This window comes from Bidens hawaiensis, unplaced genomic scaffold, assembly GCF_021521415.1.
Source record: "Bidens hawaiensis isolate Kalapana, Puna unplaced genomic scaffold, B.hawaiensis_p1.1 tig00059336_1, whole genome shotgun sequence".
In the NCBI taxonomy this organism is placed as follows: Eukaryota; Viridiplantae; Streptophyta; class Magnoliopsida; order Asterales; family Asteraceae; genus Bidens; species Bidens hawaiensis.
Window position 1 is genome coordinate 12,620 of NW_027500706.1, and position 23,186 is coordinate 35,805.

Genomic DNA, 23,186 nt, shown 5'->3' on the forward strand with positions numbered 1-23,186 from the left:
AAACGAATTATCCCGTTTAGAGGGAGCTCCTGCTTAGAGGGAGTCGGATATTTAAAATTTCCAAATTTAATTGATCCAACCAATGGAAAGTGATAGTACATTGGTCTATAATGATTCTAGCGCGTTAAAAGGATAGAACAAAAGGCTACAAGGTCATTCATTGATGTGTAGGTAGGCTTGACAAACAAGTAAGTATCGAGTGATATAAACTTAAACTAATGCCGGTACTAGTGGATATACAGTTATGAAGCGGTTGCATGATTCCGTAAAGTCATATTCATGAAGGCAAAAATGTAACTACACATGTCATACCCAAGCCTCTCGTTAACTGATCAGTCGTCTTATGAAAGTCAGTATCAAATTTCAATTTTCATTGAGTCAAGAAAAGAGTCAAGTAAAAAGTCAAGAAAAGCAAGAAAGAGAAAACAAAAGAGTCATGAAAGAAAAAGAAAAGAAGTCAGACAAAGAGTTAGTCCTAGGAATTTTTAACTTCTGCTTTATTTCTTCATTTATTTTCAACTCAATCCTTGGACTTTCTACGTTTGTAGTCATACAAGATCTGATTGTTAAGGCCCTGAGTCTTCTGCTTTGTTTTATTTTCTTTCTTTTGTTCAAGCCTTGGACTTTCTCTGCGCGATAATATGGTATTTTCCGACCTGATTATTATGGCCTGAACTTCTGCCTTATTTTAATCTTTCTAGATCCAGTCAAGTGTGCAAAGCACAAAGTGTCATGTGTACAGTGTACAATAAGTCAAGTTTGTTAATAAGTGTATTGTGATCAACTAAGAAAGGTCTAAGTCAAGTTGAGGTGATATGTTAACACAAAGTAGGCCTGAGATATGATGGAATCAGTAACATGTCCAATTAAGCGGGACCACATAATCACCGTCTCTAATTGTACTTTTAACGTATCATTTCTGGCATCAAAACACTTGTCAAGTTAAAAAGGAGGACAAGATCTACAGTCAATGATGAACTTGTGTCACAATAATTTCAAAATGGAAACGCGATCTAGGGCTTTGCAAATCAATATGATTCCATATCATGACCATTCTTTGAAAATTAACCAAAGAAAATACTATGTAAATTAATTTAATATTATTGTTTTTAACTTTAAAATTGTTTTAAATTTTATTTATTTTATTTTATCTTATCCTTAATTTTAATTTTATTTTTGATTTTATTTTAGTGTCTTCTTTTATTATGTTTTGTTTTGACAACAGAGATCGATCGTGCAAATGTTAACAATTATGGACCAACAAAAGAAAATATTATAAACAATCAAGTGCTCGGACTCGGTGGGTAAATGTTTTTCGGGTTTGAAAATGCAAACATTTTTAAAGAATGAGGACTGAGAGTGTATTTTCGGTGAATACTCACGATGTTTTGACCTTATCACGAGATAGGCTGACCCTATATATAAGAGAAACCTAAAATATCTTTCACTATTCACCAAACACTTTTGAGTTTTTACTCTCTTCTCTCTCTCATGTTCAATCTCTTAAACCCTAATCTTCATCCACTTTTCAAAGAATCCAGCCCTCATAATCACAAACATGCCGTTGAATCCAGAATATCCACCTTCGGTATAACATCAAAACACCATAAATCATTTCATCTTCATGTTTTCTTGGTTCTCGTGGATCGAGACGATGGTTCAGATGAGCCGTCGGCTTGATTCATGACTGATCTTCATATGAAATTGGTTCATATGTTATGAATAGTCTGTTTTTGGAATTATTGATCTTGGGTATCATCTTTAAGTGTTTGAATTAGGGTTGTTTGTATAAAGTTTGTAGATTTAAGTTTCAGTTCATATGTTCTAAGGACAAACTGACCTAGTAATCAAAGGAGTTTCAAGTTCAAACTTTCCAGAAACCTAATTCGCATATAGGCGATCTTGAGTAAAGAAAGGAATGGATAAAAAGGGGCTAAGTACAGGTCTTCGCATGAAAGGGTCTTACGCTTCGCTTGACCATGCGAAGCGAAACACCTTCCTGTTTCGCTTCGCTTGACCCCATGCGAAGCGAAACAATGTCTCATGTAAAAAACCCATACTTAGCAAATTTTTTTGCCACTGATCTGTTTTTACTCAAACACACTGTTTGGTCTAGTGGACTGTTTTGAACTTGATCTTTGTACAGTATGATCTAATTGACTTATAAATTAACTTTTTAACTCATTTAATCTAAATTATACAGTATAAAATCTAATCTATCTAATATGTGAATTGTTAATGTCTATGTACATATCTTGTTTGTTTTGTTTTGTCTTAATGATGATTCTCATGATCTTTTGATTTTCAATTTCAGGGTCATAATAACTTTTGTGCTCTCGAGTGGCCTAAGGCAAAGGCTGATAAGGTGTTCACTCCTATGGTAAAGGGGCTCAGGCAATCTCCCCTTGCCTATGCCATCACTGCAGATCCAGCCATTTACTACAAGTGGGTCTTAGATTTTTGGGCATTTGCCAGGAGGATTGCTGAAGATTCTATGTCCTTCACCATGACGGTTGCAAGACAGGAATTAACCATCACCGAAGATGACATTAGAAGGGTGTTAAAGATTGATGACCAGCCCGATTACAAGTATGAAAGAGGAAACAAAAAGATGCTGGAAGGTTTCGTTGCTCAGATGGGGTATGACACGGAATGGAAGAGCTTAGAGAAGAGCCATCTGTCACCATACTGGAGATTTCTCTTCCACATTATTGCTCATTGTTTTACAGACATTCGAGGTGGTTTTGACAGCATGAGTACGGACTGGGTTCGGTTTATGTCCGCATTGACCAACAAGGAGAAGTTCAATTACTCAAGACGAATATTTTTGTGCATGCTCGCGAACATCAAGAGTGGGGCCACATGGTTGATGTACCCGAGATTCATGCAGATGTTATTAGATGATATGATCCCAGACGTTCAAAGGCCGGGATTCAAGAAGGCAAAGGACAAGAAGTCACACCCCGAGCCATTTCATGTTCACGAGATTAAGGTATCAGTTTTTGGTGTGTTATTGAGCACCAAGGATAGTGGTCATCAGTATACGGGACCACAACCTGGGCCCAAGTTTGGTTTGTTTGAAGAGACAGAGCCTACTAGGGAAGGGGCGTCTGGTGAAGGTGAAGGTGATGAAGAACCCGTAGCTGGAGGTGATCAAGATTCATCTGATGAGCCGGCCGAAGATCGAACAAAGGCCAAACATGATTTGAAAAGAAAGGTGGCAGAAAAGGGCAAAATGATAGAACTTCAGGAGGAGGAAGAAGACCAGCGGCCCCTAAAGCGTTTGAGGAGACATGGAGACTCCTAGAAGTCAACCAAGTCTCATGTCAAGTCTCCCTCACAGGACAAGCCCTCAGACCAACCAAAAATAACCAAAGAAGCCGTGGCCCAAGCCCTCAAAACCCTAGATATGACTAAAATACAAATCCCTGCCCACAAACCAACAAAAACTAGAAAGAAAACCAAAGCTAAGAAAACCAAGACCTTACTTCATGACTCACCTGAATCCTCACCTAAACCCTCACCCACAGACCAACCAATTTCAACATTCCTACCCCAAATACCTTCCTTGCCACACTCACCACCACAACAACAAACTCAACCTGAATCAACTCAAGCCTCAACACCACTTGCACAACCAACCTCATCCATATTCACTTCTTCAGTCTTTAGCTCCCCAATACAAACAACAAGCCTATGGAGCAAAACCATCCTTACTTCCCCAACCCAAACCGTCACACCAACTACAATACAACCAACACCACCCACCACTACAACTCCACAAATCCTTACTCTAGCCATCACCCTACCTTTACCAACTACCTCACCACCCATAACAACCACCACCCCACCATCCACCATTATCTCACCCAAACCAATCTCCCGAGGGATGTCTTTGACACCTCCGGTGTACGTTGATCCTATCCTCGATAGGATCGTCGCCCTGGAGGAATCAAACACCAAAAGGGCGGAACGAGAGATTGCACTCCTAAAGCTCATTAAAGATATGAAGCAAAAGGCTCTCGAGGATGAAAAGGAAAAGGCGGATCTGAGGGAAAGGATCTGGGTGTTGGAAGAACAGAAGGCAGCAGGTGATGAAATTGATGAAAATCAACGATTATTGACCAGCACCTTCCACACCCGAATCCAGAATCTACAAACGTTGATGAATCATGAGGCCTCTGAGAACGCTAATCTGAGAGCCGATCACACTAGACTTGGAGATAGATTGGCCACACTTGAAAGAAACTTACCAAGTGCTAGTGCTCTCAGATCAAGCGTAAACGAGAAGATTGAAAATGCTACGAGAAGGTGGGATGTTGAAAATGAAGCTACAAACTCAAGAGTTGCTGATTTGGAAAATCAACTTGCTTCCTCCACCTCTCTCGATATGCTCAGAGCAGACATGGAGGCCATTAAAGAAAGAATCAAGGAACAAGACCGTCTGAATGAGCTACAGCTCAAGACAAATGAAGAGATGGTGAGCAAGTACCAGGCGGCCTCATACCTCATGGGCATTCAAGAAGACGAATTTCATGGTCTGGAGGATAGGCTTGATGCTGTGTTTAGAACTTGGAGAAGGTCTGGTGAGACTTCTCAAGTTGGGGGTTCGCAACTTGCCGCAGGTCCTTCTGTGACCACGCGAGGCGTACAGGCTGCGGTGTCTGAAGGAGAGGCGACTGTTGGTCGGTTAGTACAACAGGGCGGCCAATCTAGCGGTGTTGGTGGTGGCTATGATGGTGATGAAGAGGATGATGATGATGAAGAAGATGACGACGACGATGAAGTTCATGACAGCTTTGATGATGACGACGATGATGGTGACAACGGTGGTGGTGGAGATGGAGGGGCCGGGACGACAGGAGGTGGAGGTGGAGGTAACACTCAATCACCTCCACACTCTCAACACGATGCTCAAGACCCTGCTAACCCCGGCTCAGCTAGCAAAGTCAGAGAGGATGATTCACTACTTGACAGCTTGTACAAAGATATCATCTCCGACTGACAATACAGGTGTGATCGCTAATTTTATCAATGCAGGTATGAGCTTTGAGGAATTCATCGAGGGAATGAAAATGGAGAAGGCAGTAAATGAACAAGACGATGACATTAACTACTCGCCAAATCCAGATACTCCTCCCGCTCAGGCTTCACAAGCTCCTGCAACCGATCATGTCTTTGCTCATCCGCCAAAGAAGAAGCGAAAGACGCACATTGTCTCAAGTTGTGCGTCTACCCGCGTGCTCAACTATCCATATCACGATGACTCGGTGATCGTATATGCTAGGTATGATCAGCGGAATAAAGTTTGGGCCATCAGACGTTACAGCGGGGACCTCATCTATCTCAGTCATCACGAGCTTAAGACTCTACCTAAGCTTGATCTGAACTATCTTCAGAGCATGGGTCATGGTGCAACTGGAAGTACGTTGGAAAGTTGGGTCCCGACTTATCTATAGCAACAATCGAGAGTCAACTACAAGGACTTCGAGCCGAATAAGGGTCGCAAGTACAAGAACCCAAGAGAGATAAACCTGGCTACCGGAGAGCCTCGCACGATGTGGAGATACAAGGTGCCGAAAGAATGTCACGAGATTTATCTTGGCGAGCCTTATCTTCCCAACACTCTCCGAGACTTCATCGATTGGGAGTTCGACAACACAACCTGCGAGGCCGTCATTCACTGCCGTGATATGCACGAGATTAGAGTGTTTGAAGAGCATGAGCTTATGGGACTACGTGTTGAAGATGTGAAGAAGCTCTACAACAAGCCGCTGGGAACCGTCGAGGATTTGGGACGTCAGAATACCGATCGGATAGTGGAAGCCTTCAACAAGTTCGTGCGTAGACTTGTTGAACTTCCACTAACCGAGGACGAATTCCTACGACACCGACGGGTTTCAATACTAAAGACTAGAGGGAGATTGTTAGGCCCTGTTTTGTATAGTTAGTCTTTTGTATTGATTCAGTTATGTATTTGGGCGGATAGGTCATTTTGTACATTGTTGGGCCACGGTCCATTGTAAAGAAGCCCATTGGGCATTAGGCTTTACTTCTCATGCATGCTTCCCTATAAATAGGAAGCATGCCATGAGAAGTAAAGGGTTGTTGAAGTTTGATATACATATAGAAAACCTTTTGAAAAAAAAGAGAGAGAGAGAGATCCAATGACCGGACACCCTCACCGGAAAAAAAAAATTATCCAGACTATCATTCATGGCAACCTCAGATCCAACATCACAATCACTGACAACCGTTTGGACAACCACCCCGAAAAGTGTCGGGGAATCCAGATCTGCGAACAAGACGAGCTTCGAACACGATTATTTCCCCAAATCTTCAAAATTTTATTTTCAAACACCAAATTTTATTTCCCAAAACTTTAACGTCTCGGTTCGGGTAATCGCGGAAATAGAACCCGATTATCAAGAACAAAGTTGAATCATAAGATTCGACCCGCTCTGATACCAATTGTAGGTCCCGAAACCGAATCCGACAACGAACGGCTTTGTTCTTGATAAACGCTCGAGACGGGTGCGGTGAAACAAACGACCGAATATAAATAATATAACGATAAAATAAAGGAACGATCTCGTTATCGGTTGAAAAAGATTACATATATGATAAAACGAACCGATCCCACCCAAGGTGAGCTCCCCTTGGGTGGTTGTTTACACCATCAAAACGCACACATAAATGACTAACATATGACATATTTATAGCTAAAAACAATAATATTCTAGAATATCTTCTTGTTAAACTTAAACGCGTGTCAAAGTTCTCGTCTCGTATCCGGATTTCTCGCCAACATTAATTATTAACTTGACCGTGAATAAATAACGGGTTTCATATTTTGATATCGCAAGTCACATTTTTGGCCTTACACATAAGCACAAAATACATATTTTACACCATAGTTCGGATAGAAATCACATGACGGATAAAAAAACTACATAGGCACAAAATCCCTAACTTGTTAAATAAGCAAATTAAGTATCTTCTTAAATTCATCAGGCCACTTTATATCAAACTCCATTCAATCAAAGAACATATTTGATCAGTTACGCACTGATTACTTTCTGTAATCATAATTTCTCATAACAATTTTGACAACAAATTCAATGCTTGCATATGCAACCGGTTGTCGGTTGGTGCAGGATCGAGACCGATAATTAGCTGCACATTACCTGTTTGATATAATGTCCAGGCGAGTCGATTTTTGTATTAAATTCGACCTGTTGATCATTTTGTAGTAAATTGTAAATAGATCAAAGAGAATCAATTACCTATATAGTTACAGTCATAATGATTCTGAATTGCAGAAAACAAGCGGCTAATTTACAAATTGAGTTGATCTTATTAGGGCCCTGCTTATTATTGCAGAATTATCTAAATCATGTTGTTAACTTTAATGTGAAAGTGCTTATGTAGATATGCTTTAGAAACGAAATAATTGAATTGCTCTATATTATTATTCTTCTGTAGTTGTGCTGTAATGGAATTTAAAAAAGATAACCGCAACGTACGTAGATATGTTGTTTGCTTTAGACAAACGTTCAAGCAACTTAGATCATATGATGCAATAGTGTAACTTTTATCGTATGTTTAAGTAAAGTATGTTATTAGGAAGATGTTTAACATATGTGTGACTTACATTTAGCTCTTCTAAACGTTCCAAATGCCCAAGGGCCTCCGGCAATTCTTCTATGCCACATCTTCTAAGTTCGAGAGTTCTTAATTGTTGAAAACCCTGTATTTGACGCTTCCAAGTATCATATTTGGAACACATCATCATCTAATATTTAATTTTTAATTTCAGATATCTTGATTTTCAGACCTTTCAACAAAGAAATGCTATGTGGAAGATGAGTTATGCGAGCATCCCTAATATCTAGTAACTGTAAACATCCCACATTACCTAGTTCGTCGGGCAATTTCTCAAGCCTTCTACAACATCTAAGCTCCAACCCTGTGAGACGTTTCAACTTACAGATGCTGCTTGGAATTTTTATTAAATTAGAGCAAAAGTATAGATCTAACTTCTCCAAAGATTCTAATTCACCAGCATCCTCAGGTAATTTCTCAAGAAGCCAACAACATCCAAGAATTAGGGTTTTTAGACGTTTCAACATACAAATTCTACCGGGAACATGTTTAAAATCTGTACCAGATAAATCTCGGTATTCTAAACATTTAGTTGGCTAAGGTCATCGAGCAATTCCTCTATGCCACTGGATCGAAGGTTAAGAGTTCTCAAATGTTGTAGACTACAAATGCTTCCCGGAAGACTCTTAAGTCTGCTGCAATGAGCGAGATTTAGATAGACAAGCTTATGAAGATTTCCAACTGATAAGGGTATTTCTTCTATATCTTCATTATGTGAAAGATGAAGCTCTAGCAAATTGTTGCTGGAATGCCCTGTGATTATATAATCCGGGAATTCCCTTAAATTTAATCTACTTATATAAAGAACCTCAAGTGATTCCAACTGCTCGATAAAAGATATAGATTTCAAACTTCTGCAGCCATGTAAGTTTAGGTAGACAAGGCTTTTTAGACATCCACCGTGCACGTAAAGTTCTACCAAATCATCACAATGTGGAAGACTTAACCTCTCGAGGTTGGGCATCAGCCCAAGGTCAAGGCTCCTAAATTTTGTGTTAGGTCCCGTTTTGTATGTTTTAGTCTTTTGTATTGGTTCGGTTATGTATTTGGGACCGATTGGTCATTTTGTATGTATTGGGTCACTGTCCATTGTAAAGAAGCCCATTGGGCCTTAGTATATAATTCATGCTTCTCATGCATGCCACCCTATAAATAGGGAGCATGCCATGAGAAAAATAACCTTTTGTCAAAAAATCTCATTACACATCTTCTTTCTCTCTCTGCTCTCTCTCTCTCACTAACTTCCTTAACCGAACATAATATCAAGATCCGAGACCTCTTGGTTGCTTAGTGTGATTTCCGCTAGCACTAAGTTAGGTTGATCCAAAGACGTTGTTAGATCCACCCGAATAGGGACTTACGATTGGTATCAGAGCTTCGGCTCACTAGTTGAGGGTTTTTGGATCACAACCTTGGGTTTTGATCTTGAAAAGAAGAAAACAAGTGCTCTTTACAAGAAAGTTCACAAAAACCTCAAAAACAAGAAAAATACAAAAAGAATTGGGCAAAATCTTCATAAAAATGTCTTAGAAAGTGTTCTTGGTAAAAATATCAAGTCTAGATCTAAGAAGTTTTGGGTTAAAAGGTGTTAAAGCTTGGGTTACGGGTTCAAAACGTTGGTCAAAATTGATAAGAAACAATTTCGCTTCTCATGGCATGAAAGTTTGTGCAACAACCTTTGACCTAGTACTGATAAGGTTAGGTGAAAATTGATCCCGAGGAAGATTTCTTCTAGAAAGTTGGATCAATTTCGCTTCGCTTGGATCCATTTCGCTTCGCTTGGATCTATTTCGCTTTGGTTAAGGCTGTTTCGCTTCGCTTAGATCTGTTTCGCTTCGCTTGAAGCAGTTTTGTGCGAAATAGTTGACTGTCTTGAAGATTAAGCTTTGTTAAAGGCTTTTAACTGCTTAGACCATGGCTATCACTGATTTAAAGTTGTTGCTGTTGAAGGGTTATTTGCTGTTCACCTATAAAGCCACTAAAGTATATGACCTTGGATGATAACTTTGCAGATTTCAAATGGAGATTTATGAATTATATCTCATTGACTGAGACTGATTTAATGAGATGTTTTGAACAAGGTCCTCATGATCCCGTGACTCGCACTGATGCTGGGGAACAACTTAAGGCTCCAGAAAACTATGATCAAGTAGACAGGGACCTGTTGGCATAAGATAAGAAAGCCTATCTCATATTTCATATTGACTGTTTGCCTCTCAAATGAAATCACTGAAACTCTTCGTGAACACACAAGTGCAAAGGGACTGTGGGAAGCACTTGTTGATAAAGTTGAGGGCAATGCCGAAATTAGGGAAAACAAGAAGGCTCTTTTAAAGGAAGAGTTCAATATGTTTAATCATCGTCAAGGTGAAGCTATTTTGGAGTTGGTAAAGAGATTTGAGAAGTTTATGATAAGAATTAGGGCTGCTAGTGTCAACATTGCAAATGCTGAGGTCAACCACAAGTTGATGAATTCATTGCCATACAACTGGAGTACCAATACTGTCACAATCAAGAGAACTACCAATCTAAATATGATGTCAAACACTAACTTGATATCCACTATCAGGTCATTTGAAATGGATGAGCAGATGAGAATGAACAATCATCTAAGTTCTCTGAATCAAGCTGGAGTGAGTTCTGCTTCCTCAATGCCTACTGCCTTTATAAGCAAAGCTCAACAGAATGTGTATCCCATGACCACTCCCAAGTACTCTCCAAGTGTACCTTCACAACCAACAGCATTCATCTCAACAACTAATCAATCGGATTCTTCCGATACAAGTTCATTTCAAAAGGCAGTCGACAGTGCAGTTGCCCAAGCCTTAAAAGCTCAAGGGATTTCCTCATCTTCAAAACCTCAACCAAGCAAACCTTAAAGTTTCTGTGAAGCACAACCCATGTTGAATGACTCAAACATTGCAGTAGTTCATGCTTTTCTGTCAAGCCATGAAGAGTTGATGCAAGGAAATTTATTGCCACCATAGTTTGAAGCTGGAGAATTAAGAGATATCAATCAAAAGGATTTGAAAATATGGATATCAAGTACCAGATAGCAATGGCGGTGCAAAGAGCTACCAACTTCATGAAAACATACGGGAAGGATAGCTTCAATGATTCAGACAGGAAAAGGATCGGGTTCGATAAGTCAAAGCTGTGTTGCTACAATTATGGTGAGATGGGTCATTTCTCCCGAGAATGCACGAATCCATCAAAACATGCAAATGATATTCGTGTGACTGAGGTGACAGAGGAAGAGAACAGCAAGGCTGCAGGAAAAAGGCATGAGGTGCAGAACCAAGCAGCTCATCACAAAGAATTGGAGGTCATCCACACAAGGGCAACTCAAGCTCAAACTCAAAGGCCCTTGTCTCCCAATCGGAGGTCCAAGTTGGTGTGGATTGGGATGATCAATTCCAAGAGCTGTAGAATCCTCTCAACATGGCTGGCATGGCTCTCACAAACAATGAAGCTTCTTCATCTACTGCTGCAAGTCCTGATGCATCACCTTCTGATGAGGTAAAAAGAAATCTATGCACTAAAGCTTGCGTAAATAAAGTTACATACTATAGATATCTTCAGGACGAAGTTTTGAAAGAAAACGCAAAACTTCGTCAACTAAATGCTGAATATGTAAAGGCTGACAAGATATATGTTGAAAAGATTAAAACACATCACGATGATGTTGCAAATCTTAAACTCAAAATCTTTCAAGGAGAGCACAATGTCATCTATTACAAGGACATTGTAAACAAATTAAAAGATGAAATTGAATAGTTAAAACTTGATCTTTCTGATAAACGAGAAAAGGAAAAACAGCTTTTCAAAACTTGATCTTTCTGATAAACGAGAAAAGGAAAAATAGGTTGAAAGATTTGAAGCATCATCTGAACAATTAGATGATCTTATCAGAGCTCAGAGAAGTACTAAAGATAAATCGGGACTAGGTTGTGATTATTTAGCGGTGCCTCCACCAATGAATGATAATTACACTTGCCTACCCCATTTTAGCTATAATACTTCTCCTGAAGAAGAGATGGCCTGTGGTATTGGTAAACTACCAAAACCAGTGAAATTTGTTTCAGCTGCCTCTCCATCAACAGTCCAAATTTCGTCATCTGATAATTCTAACGTCAACATGTCTTGTGTAGCAAGTGATGTAAGTGGTGGGAAGGTTAACCAGGGTTGTAAACCAAAGGGAGAGTTAGAACCACGTTTTGAATCCTGTGTGGGTCTAACAAAATCAATTAACAATCCGGTTTGTAACAAAATGTGTGAATCAATGATAGGAAGTTTAATGTCTAGATCAAAGGATGTATTTTGTGAATCATCAAGTGATGACAGCTGTATAAATGTTTGCAATGAAAGTGAATTTTCCTCGTCTGATTCAGAATGTGAGACTGTATTTGATGAAACTGTGGTGGTCAAGGTTAATGAACAGACTAGTCAAAGCTGCTCATCAACTGATAACAAAATTGAGAACTTAATAAAAGAGAAAGTTAGCTTTGAAAATGAAAAACCGGGCACTTCATGTAAATATGTGCCACTCAAGAAAACTTCATTTTCTCAAAATACAAATTATAACAATAGTTCTCAATTTTATGATCAATTTGATAGTGACTTTTACTACTCTCGACAGAAACCTGGGCAATCAAATTATTTTGTAACTAATCATGCAAATGCTTACAATTATAAGTCAGATAGAGGTCATCAACATGTTAACCAAACAACATCACCTCATCCCACATATCACAGTGAGCAAGATGTCTATAAATGTAACCAAAGAAAATGTTGCTTCACTTGTGGAAATCCATCTCATCATGCAAGACATTGCAAGAACTGGCACAAACAACAAAGAGACTTCAATAGTAAGGTTGATCAGACATTTCCTAAGTACAATGCTCAAACCAAGAAAATGTCTCACCAGACTTACACTTCAGCTAGTGAGACGAATTTTAGATCTAAAGGAACCGAAAGACCCAAGAAACCATTTTGGATAACCCAAAGAGAAAGAAAGCAGTTAGCTAAGGGGTCTGAGGTTGAAAAGCTCAAGAGCCCTTCAAAGGTTTTCACAAAAGCTAATCAAGAAGATTTTGTGGTTAAGCCAAAACCAAAATGTGTGAATCAATTAACAATCCGGTTTGTAACAAAATGTGTGAATCAATGATAGGAAGTTTAATGTCTAGATCAAAGGATGTATTTTGTGAATCGTCAAGTGATGACAATTGTATAAATGTTTGCAATGAAAGTGAATGTTCCTCTTCTGATTCAGAATGTGAAACTGTATTTGATGAAACCGTCAAAGTCAAGGTTAATGAACAGACTAGTCAAAGCTGCTCATCAACTGATGATAAAATTGAGAACTTAATAAAAGAGAGAATTAGCTTTAAAAATGAAAAACCAAGCACTTCATGTAAATATGTGCCACCCAAGAAAACTTCTTTTTCTCAAAATACAAATTATAACAATAGTTCTCAATATTATGATCAATTTGATAGTGACTTTTACTACTCTCGACAGAAACCTAGGCAATCAAATTATTTTGCAACTCATCATTCAAATGCTTACAATTATCAGTTAGATAGAGGTCACCAACATGTTAACCAATCTACATCACCTCATCCCACATATCTCAGTGAGCAAGATGTCTATATATGCAACCAAAGAAAATGTTGCTTCATTTGTGGAAATCCGTCCCATCTTGCAAGGCATTGCAAGAACTGGTATAAACAACAAAAAGTTTTCAACAGTAAGTTTGGTCGGACATTTCCTAGGTATAATGCTCAAACCAAGAAAATGCCTAACCAAACTTACACTTCAGCCAATGAGATGAATTTAAGGTCCGAAAGAACCAAAAAACCCAAGAAACCATTTTGGCTAACCCAAAGGGAAAGAAAGCGGTTAGCTAAGGGGTCTGAGGTTGAAAAGCTCAAGAGCCCGTCAAAGGTTTTCACAAAAGCTAATCAAGAAGATTTTATGGTTAAGCCAAAACCAAAACGAAGGCAATCTAGAAAACTTTTCAAAAACCGAGGAAATCAAAATTCAAGTTCCTCGAGGGATTGCTCTTCAGATTCTGATTCACCAAAGGATTACATTTTCAGAAATCATAAAATTAAACTTGGTGATTTTATGTTTAACCTTCCCGAGACAAGTGTGTCTCGGGAAACCCTCCACTAATTGGTTCTTCGTGTGTGCAGGGACAGCCTGGACGGCCTGTCAACAGTATTTGGTACTTAGACAGTGGCTGCACCCGACACATGACAGGAGACGAGTTGCTGTTGTTCGATATCAAACCATTCAACGGTGGTCACGTTTCTTTTGCCGGTGACATTGGAGGAGAGATAACCAAGCAAGGGAAGGTCACTAATGGCACTTTGACATTCGATGAAGTCAATCTGGTGGAATAGCTCAACCACAACCTGCTCAGCATCTCTCAGATCTGTGATAAGAAATTTTCAACCCTATTTACTGAAAATGAATGTCTCATTCTGAAACCAGGTTTTGAAGTCCCTAAAGAATGAATTATGATGCGTACTCCGAGGCACAATGATGCCTACATTATGGATATAAGAAGTAATTATTCCATGCGGTCTGCTTCTTGTTTAATGTCCAAGGCCTCGGAGAACGATTCATCCTTATGGCATCGACGGTTGGGTCACGTCAACTATAAGAACTTGAACAAGTTGGTTAAAGGTGACCATGTGAGGGGTCTGCCAGTAAAATCTTTTCACTGTACTGAAAAACGTTTATCTTGCTCTAAATGCAAACAACACAAACTCCTTCATAGACCCAAGCTAGTCAATTCCATCAATTCCACTCTTCAGTTGTTGCACATGGATCTTTTCGGTCCAATTCAACCAATGGCAACGGTCGCAAAGCCTATTGTCTTGTTATTACTGATGAATTTTCGCATTTTAGTTGGACATTTTTGTTAGGGCACAAGGACGAGACGTCACAGTTTCTACTCAGGTTTATCATGTTGGTTGAGAATCAAACTGATAAGAAGGTGAAATGTATCAGAAGTGACAACGGCAACGAATTCTGCAACAAGGTGGTAAATGAATTCTGTCAAAACAAGGGAATTGTTCATCAACTCAGCACACCTTACACTCCCGAACAAAATGGGGTGGCTGAGAGAAGAATCCATACTTTGGTGGAAGCCGCTAGAACAATTGATGTGTGTCTAATAATCCTATAATAATGACCCTCACAACTAAGCTTTAATATTAAAACGAAAATCCTAAAACCACACACAACCGGCAAGTGTACCGATCGCAAGTAGTATAGACCTAGGAAGTCCGAGTATCGAACACGTGGACACGTAAGACGCTAACGATTACTAACCCTAGTCAAGACCTACCTTAGAATAATATTTAATTGATTTTTGATTTCTTTTAACTTAACTGAACTAACCTAACTGACTGACAAAACTTACCAAAAATAGAAAACTTAACGGAAAACTAACTGTGTTAACTAGGATGAAGAAAAACGTCTACCTAGGTCTGAATCAAATTGTAGGCCTAACAAGCTAATGGATTGGATGACTTCAAGACACCGGTCTCTAAAGATGACATGACTAAGGATCGCTCGGGCTCACTGGATTACCTCTCGGTCTCACTCAATAAACCCTAACTACTCAAAATCGGCTAAAACAACCAAACCGGGAAATAATTGCTAACGTGTTCTAATGCTAGATCACCTCTTGGTCTCACCAACACTCGACCCTAATGGCAATGAATACTACACAACCAAGGATGGAGGAACAATTCAACTTAAACTAAAATAGATCAACTAGTCACTCAAAACACCTAAACCTGACAAGAAACGAACTCGCTCTCGCGCAATCCTTATTCTAGCATGTAAAGGCAATGAGATGACCCTAACTTCCTATCACCTCTCGGTCTCAAAGAAGGTGTCTAACCGCTGTACTTTAATCAATTAATCATGCAACAAAACCCTACGGTTGTTCCTACCGCAAACAAACCCTAAACACCAAGTCTAGAATCAAACAATGCATCGATCAATCAATACAAAACTAATCAATCAACACACGGGGTTTATGCAATAAATTAACCAATAATTCCAGCCCTTAAACACAACCTATTTGAAGTCTAAATCAAACTTTACAATAGCAAAATACGTCTAGCAATCAAACAATCCAACAAGCTCATCAAACATTAACAATTTTCATCATTCCTAGGTAGAACTAACAAGTTTAGCCGTTCATATTTTTTGGACAGCAGCAAACACTTAACAAAATCATCATTAAACTCATACCAATCATCATAATAATCATCCAATGATCAATACTAATCATAAAAAAATTCAATCTCTCAATCAAGTACAAAACTAGTTAACAATTAAACAAGAGAAGTAAAGTTGTTGAACAATGTTATGAAAGAAAGGATATTGGGTGTTCTGGGCTGCTGTTTGCTGCTGTAAAATGATGGTAAACGATCACCGAGGCTTGTTCTTGTTTGTTCTTCCTTACCTTGCCGCTACAAGTCCAAACCCTAGCTCCCAAAAAACTTTTTTCTCTTTTTTTTTCTGGCCGATCGCAGCCCCTGTTCAGCCCTTAGGGTTTTTTTATTTTTTATATATTATATTATAATGTAAGATTTGGGCCTCCATGATGCATACGGGCCAGGCCTTGAGCTTTGTCTTGAACTTGTATGCGTAAAAGGCTCGTAAAATGCTCGAAAAGTCCCGGTTTCTTCTTCCTTGTAACCCATAACCTACAATATGAATAAACTTACGTAAAACCTATCTAAAACAAGTTAAAACATATAAAATATAATATAATATGTAGATAAAACGTGCGGAAAGTACGTGTGTTTTACAACACATCAACAATGCTCTCATATTCCAAACTACCATTGATTTTCTAGGGTGAAGCTGTCAATGTTGCTTGCTTTACCCAGAATCGTGTGCTTCTGAACAAAAGACTAAACAAGACTCCGTATGAAGTCTTCTATGGAACTAAGCCAAGGGTAAATTTCTTCAGAACGTTTAGATGTCTCTGTACCATACTCCAAACGAATGTTGGAACAACTTCCAACTTTGCTGAAAAGGCGGATGAGTGCTACTTTATTGGTTATTTTGCTGATAAAAGTGCTTATCGCGTATACAATAAGAAATCAAGAGTGATCTTGGAGTCCTTCAACATTGATTGGCAGGAGTTAAACCCTACTGATGCACACAATGGTCCGGACTGGATGTTTGATTATGAAGGATTGTTCAAGCAGTTTCGTGGAATGTATATGACACTCGCCGCACCAATGGTTTCCCCTGTTGTGTCTCAAACTGTTCAAACCGCGGATGATCAGTCTATCCTTATGCATGTTGTTTTGAAAGATCTTGGACATGTTGACATAGCTACTGCTGCACCCATACTGAATGTATAATCAATGGCTAACCAACAAGCCCTGGTTGGTGATGAGCATGTTGGGGAGTTTTTCAGCGAGATCTGTGGAGGATCTGCCTCCGACACTCAGATTCTCGATAGGGATATTCCGGAGATTGAGATGGTTGCCCTGACCGATCAGTCAACGGAAGATGACACTTAGTTACATACCCCTGAGTCTGAGGTGTATGCTGGGATCGTACGTGACGATCCGATGGATCGACCTTCTGTCAAGAGCCCCCCTCTTTCCTTAGAGCTTAAGGATCTGCCTGACCATCTGGAGTACGCGTTTTTGGACGAGGAAAGGAAGTTGCCGGTTATCATTGCATCTGCTTTGACGGAGGTCGAGAGAGAGAGATTGTTGAGGATGCTTCGAGAGCACAAGGAGGCCATTGCATGGAAGATTATCGACATCAAGGGTATCAACCCTTCGTTTTGCACGCATAAAATCCTCATGGAGGATGACTTTAGGACTGTCGTTCAGCCGCAGCGGCGGCTTAATTCGAGGATGCAGGAGGTCGTGAAGAAGGAGATCATCAAACTCCTTGATGCGGGGATCATTTTCCCCATTTCTGATAGTGCGTGGGTTAGTCCAGTCCAAGTGGTTCCTAAAAAGGGTGGCATGACTGTCGTCACCAATGAGAGGAACGAGCTCATTCCCACTAGGACTGTGACTGGTTGGAGAGTCTGCATCGATTATCGCAGACTGAATGATGCCACGAGGAAAGATCACTTTCCTCTACCTTTCATCGATCAGATATTGGAGCGTTTGACGGGTCAGCAGTATTACTGCTTCTTGGATGGTTTCTCTGGGTACTTACGACCAGGAGAAAACCACGTTCACCTGCCCATATGGCACGTTTGCCTATAGACGTATGCCGTTCGGACTATGTAACGCTCCAGCCACATTTCAGAGGTGCATGGTGGCTATCTTTCACGACATGATCGAGGACTCCATGGAGGTTTTCATGGATGACTTTTCGGTGTTCGGGAGTTCCTTTGATCGTTGTCTCTCTAACCTTGAGAGGATGTTGGCCCAATGCGTAGACACCAACCTAGTCCTTAACTGGGAGAAGTGTCACTTCATGGTACGCGAGGGCATCGTTTTGGGGCATCGTATTTCAAGTGCGGGGATAGAGGTCGACCGAGCGAAGATCGATACCATCTCTAATCTTCCCTCGCCCACTTCCGTGAGATCCATCTGGAGTTTTCTGGGTCATGCTGGGTTCTATCGCCGGTTCATTAAAGATTTTTCTAAAATCTCGAGACCCATGACCAAACTCCTGGAGAAGGATGCCCCATTTGTGTTTTCTGAGCAGTGTATCGGGGCGTTTGATCTCTTGAAAGACAAACTCGTTAACGCCCCGATCATGATTTCTCCCGACTGGTCGCTTCCCTTTGAGTTGATGTGTAATGCAAGCGACTTCGCAGTCGGAGCGGTTCTTGGACAGCGGAAGGATAAACACTTCCATCCGATTTACTATGCGAGCCAGACCTTGAATGGTGCGCAAGAGAGTTACACCACCACCGAGAAGGAGCTTTTAGCTGTGGTGTTTGCGTTCGATAAATTCAGGTCCTATCTTGTTCTGTCCAAGACGATTGTGTACATGGATCATTCTGCCATTCGTTATCTCTTTAGCAAATAGGATGCTAAACCACGCCTTATCCGATGGATCCTGTTGCTTCAAGAGTTTGATATTGAGATCCGTGACAAAAAGGGGGCCGAGAATGTGGCGGCCGATCATCTTTCACGTCTTGAGGGTGCTGATTTAGGAGAGCCATGGGTTAGGATTAATGACCATTTTCTGACGGAGAGTCTCATGTTTGTTTCGGCTCAGGATGAGGGTTTTCCATGGTTCGCCGACTTCGCAAACTATCTTGCTGACGGGTACTACCCGAAGATGTCTTACCAGCAAAAGAAGAAATTCTTTGCTGATGTTAAGTTTTACCTGTGGGACGACCCGTATATTTTTCGTATAGGTGCTGATCAGTTGATCAGGAGGTGTGTTGACGTTAAGGAGGGATGGCAGATTCTTAGCCATTGCCATGTTGGACCGACAGGAGGTCACCACGGTGCGAGTTTGACGGCAAAGAAGGTGTTTGATTGTGGATTCTATTGGCCTTCGATATTTAAGGATGCGCACGCGTTCGTGAGGAGTTGTGATCGTTGCTAGCGGGTCGGCAACATTTCTTCGCGAAATGAAATGCCCCAGAATGCTATTCAGGTTTGTGAGGTTTTTGATGTTTGGGGCATTGATTTCATGGGACAGTTTCCATCTTCGCGTGGGAACAAGTACATACTCGTGGCGGTTGATTACGTCTCAAAGTGGGTTGAGGCCAAGGCCTTACCCACTAATGATGGTCGAGTTGTACTCCGTTTTCTCAAGAGCCTTTTTGCTCGTTTTGGTGTCCCGAAGGCTCTGATCAGTGATAGAGGAACTCACTTCTGCAATGCGCAGATGGAGAAGGCGTTGCGACGCTATGGGGTCACCCATCGGCTTGCGACCGCCTACCACCCACAGACCAATGGGCAGGTAGAAGTGAGTAATCGGGGGATCAAGCGTATTCTTGAGAAAACGGTTGGTTCGAATCGTCGGGATTGGTCCGACAAGTTGGATGATGCGTTGTGGGCCTTCCGTACTGCCTACAAAACTCCGACCGGTTTAGGTGTTTTGAGCGACTAGATGGTCCATTTTGGTCTAGATTAGATTGTTCCTCTATCCTTGGTTGTGTAGTATTCATTACCATTAGGGTCGAGTGTCGGTGAGACCGAGAGGTAATCCTTCATTAGAACACATTAGCAATTGTCTCTTGGTTTGGTCCTTTTTTATCGGTTTTAAGTAGTTTAGGCTTGTTGTGTGAGACCAAGAGGTAATCCAGTGAGCCCGAGCAATCCTTAGTCGTGTCATCTTTAGAAACCGATGTCCTGATATCATCCAATCCATTAGCTTGTCAGTTTTACAATTTGATTCAACCCTAGGTAGACGTTTCTCCCATCCGAAGTTAACACCGTCAGTTTTCCGTTAAGTTTTCTATTTTTGGTAACTTTTGTCAGTTAGGTCAGTCAGTCCAGTTAAGTCATTTTATAAAAACAAATTTAAAAATCAAAAATTAATTAATTATTATTCTTAGGTAGGTCGTGTCTAGGGTCGTAATCGTTAGCGTCTTTCGTGTCTTCGTGTTCGATACTCGGACTTCCTAGAGTTATATTACTTGCGACCGGTACACTTGCCGGTTGTGTGGTTAGGATTTTCGTTTTAATTAAAGCTTCGTTGTGAGGGTTATCCGAGGCACATCATGTATCTCACTACAAGCAGACCGGACATTATGTTCCCTGTTTGTCAGTGTGCCAGATATCAGTCAGACCCGAGAGAATCCCACATGACGGCTGTCAAGCGTATTTTCAGATACTTGAAAGGTAGACCACGTTTGGGTCTTTGGTATCCAAAGGAATCTCCCTTGGAACTTCATGCTTACACCGACAGATTATGGGGGATGCAACTTGGACAGAAAGTCTACATCTGGTGGATGTCAATTCCTGGAAGATCGGTTGATCTCATGGCATTGCAGGAAACAAGTCACCATGTCCACCTCCACAGCAGAGGCCGAGTACATTGCTGCATCCAGCTGCTGCTCTCAAGTGACATGGATCCAGCATCAGCTGCTGGATTACGGTTTGAATTTCTATGGATCAACGATCAAATGTGATAATGAGGCGGTCGTTGCAATTGTTAAAAACCCGGTCCAGCACTCAAAGACCAAGCACATTGACATCCGAATACATTTTATTTGTGATTGTTATGATCGTAAGCTTGTCGACATAAAAAGGGTCCATACTGACTATAACTTTGCAGATCTCTTTACTAAAGCTTTTAGTCATGCCCGATTTTTGTTTCTTGTTGAGTCATTGGGCATGATCTCTTTTGAGTAAATCTTATCTTTTAAGTTTTTAAAACTGTAAATATTTTTCAAATATGTCACAATTTTAGAGGGAGAAAATTGAGTTAAGTTTAACTCACCAAAAAGATTTTGAATTTACTTTTAGAAAAACAAAAATCAAGTCACTTGACTTAACAAAAAGATTTTAATTTTTATATATAATATTAATTTCTTCCTTACTCCTATTTAAGAAAATTCAAAAAGTGGTGTCCCGCTTAGAGGGAGCTTCTTCGTAGAGGGAGTCGTATATTTAAAATTTTCAAGTTTTGAGAATTTGATCCGATCATTTGGAAAGTGATAGTACATTGGTTTGTAATGATTCTAGCGCGCTAAAAGAATAGAACAAAAGGCTATAAGATCATTCATAGATGTGTAGGTAGGCTTGACAAACAAGTGTCGAATGATATAAACCTAAACTCCTACCGGTACTAGTGGATATACGATTATGAAACGGTTGCATGATTTCGTAAAGTCATATTCATGAAGGCAAAAATGTAACTATACATGTCATACCCAAGCCTCTCTTTACCTAATCACAGTAGTCTTATGAAAGTCAGTGTCAATTTTTATTTTCATTGAGTTAAGAAAAGAGTCAAGTAAAAAGTCAAGAAAAGCAAGAAAAAGAAAACAAAAGAGTCAGAAAAACAAAAGAAAAAAAGACAGAAAAGGAGTCAGCCCTAGGAATTTTAACTTCTGTTTTATTTCTTCATTTATTTTCGACTCAAGCCTTGGACTTTCTACGTTTGTAGTCATACAAGATCTGATTGTTAAGGCTCTGAGTCTTCTGCTTTGTTTTATTTTCTTTCTTTTGTTCAAGCCTTGGACTTTCTCTACGCGATAATATGGTATTATCCGACCTGATTGTTATGGCCTGAACTTCTGCTTTATTTTAATCTTTCTAGATCAAGTCAAGTGTGCAAAGCACAAAGTGTCATGTGTACAGTGTACAATAAGTCAAGTGTGTTAATAAGAGTACCGTGATCAACTAAGAAAGGTTTAAGTCAAGTTGAGGTGATATGTTAACACAAAGTAGGCCCGAGATATGATGGAATCAATAACATGTCTGATTAAGTGGGAACCAGATAAGCACCGTGCCTAATTGTACTTTAAATGTGTTATTTTTGGCATCAAAACACTTGTCAGTTAAAAAGGATGACAATATCTACAGTCAATGATGAACTTGTGTCACAATAACTTTAAAATGGAAATGCGATCTAGGGCTTTGCAAATCAATATGATTCCATGTCGTGATCGTTCTTTGTAAATTAACTAAAGAAAAAGAACTATGTAAATTAATTTAATATTATTGTTTTTAACTTTAAAATGTTTTAATTTTTTTTAAATCTATTTTGTTTTTAATTTCTAAAATATTAAGTATCTGCATACTCTAATATTTTAAATTTTATTTTTATTTATTTTATTTTATCTTTAATTTTATTTTTGACTTTATTTTAGTGTCTTCTTTTATTATGTTTTGTTTTGACAAAAGAGATCAATCGTGCAAACGTTAACGTTTATGAACCAACAAAAGAAAATATTGCAAAACAAACAAGTGCTCGGATTCGATGGGTAAATGTTTTTCAGGGATTGAAAATGCAAATTATTTTAAAGACCGAGGACTGAGAGTGTATTTTCGGTGAAAACTCGCGATGTTTTGACCTTATCGTGAGATAGGTTGACCCTATATAAACCTAAAATATCTTTCACTATTCATCAAACAATTTTACCTTTGACTCTCTCTTCTCTCTCATCTTCAAGCTCTCAAACCCTAAAAACTCTTCAATTATTCAACAATCCAGCCTTCATTATAAAACATGTCGTTGAATCCAGATTATCCACCCTCGGTATAACATCAGAACAACTTCAATCCTTTCATCTTTATGTTTCTGGGTTCACAGAGATTGAGGCGGCGGTTCTTATGAACCGTCGGCTAGATCTGAGTATAGATCTTCATAATTTGGGTTGCTATCATGTTCAGATTCTGTTTTTAAACTTTAGATCTTGTTTATCATCATTATTAATTAGTTTTTAGGATTGATATGTAAAGTTTGTAGTAGGATCTAGGTTTTTGTTCAGATGTTCTAAGGATAATCTGACCAAGTAAGCAAAGGAGGTTCAGGCTCAGACTTTCCACAAACATAATTCGCACCTAGACGACCATGTGAAAAGAAAACGGGGA

The 23,186-nt window shown here is 39.7% G+C and overlaps 1 protein-coding gene and 1 pseudogene across 3 annotated transcripts in view; both read right to left on the reverse strand.

The window, feature by feature from the left end:
* The window catches only part of LOC143602675 (TMV resistance protein N-like), a 70,343-nt gene that overhangs the window by 8,893 nt on the left and 38,264 nt on the right, over positions 1–23,186 (reverse strand). The window lies entirely within an intron of this gene.
* Positions 7,752–23,186, reverse strand: part of LOC143602678 (uncharacterized) — a 33,639-nt pseudogene continuing 18,204 nt past the window's right edge. The window contains exon 2 of the transcript XR_013147892.1: positions 7,752–8,648. The product of XR_013147892.1 is annotated as an uncharacterized LOC143602678 (transcript). The remainder of the gene's footprint in view (positions 8,649–23,186) is intronic.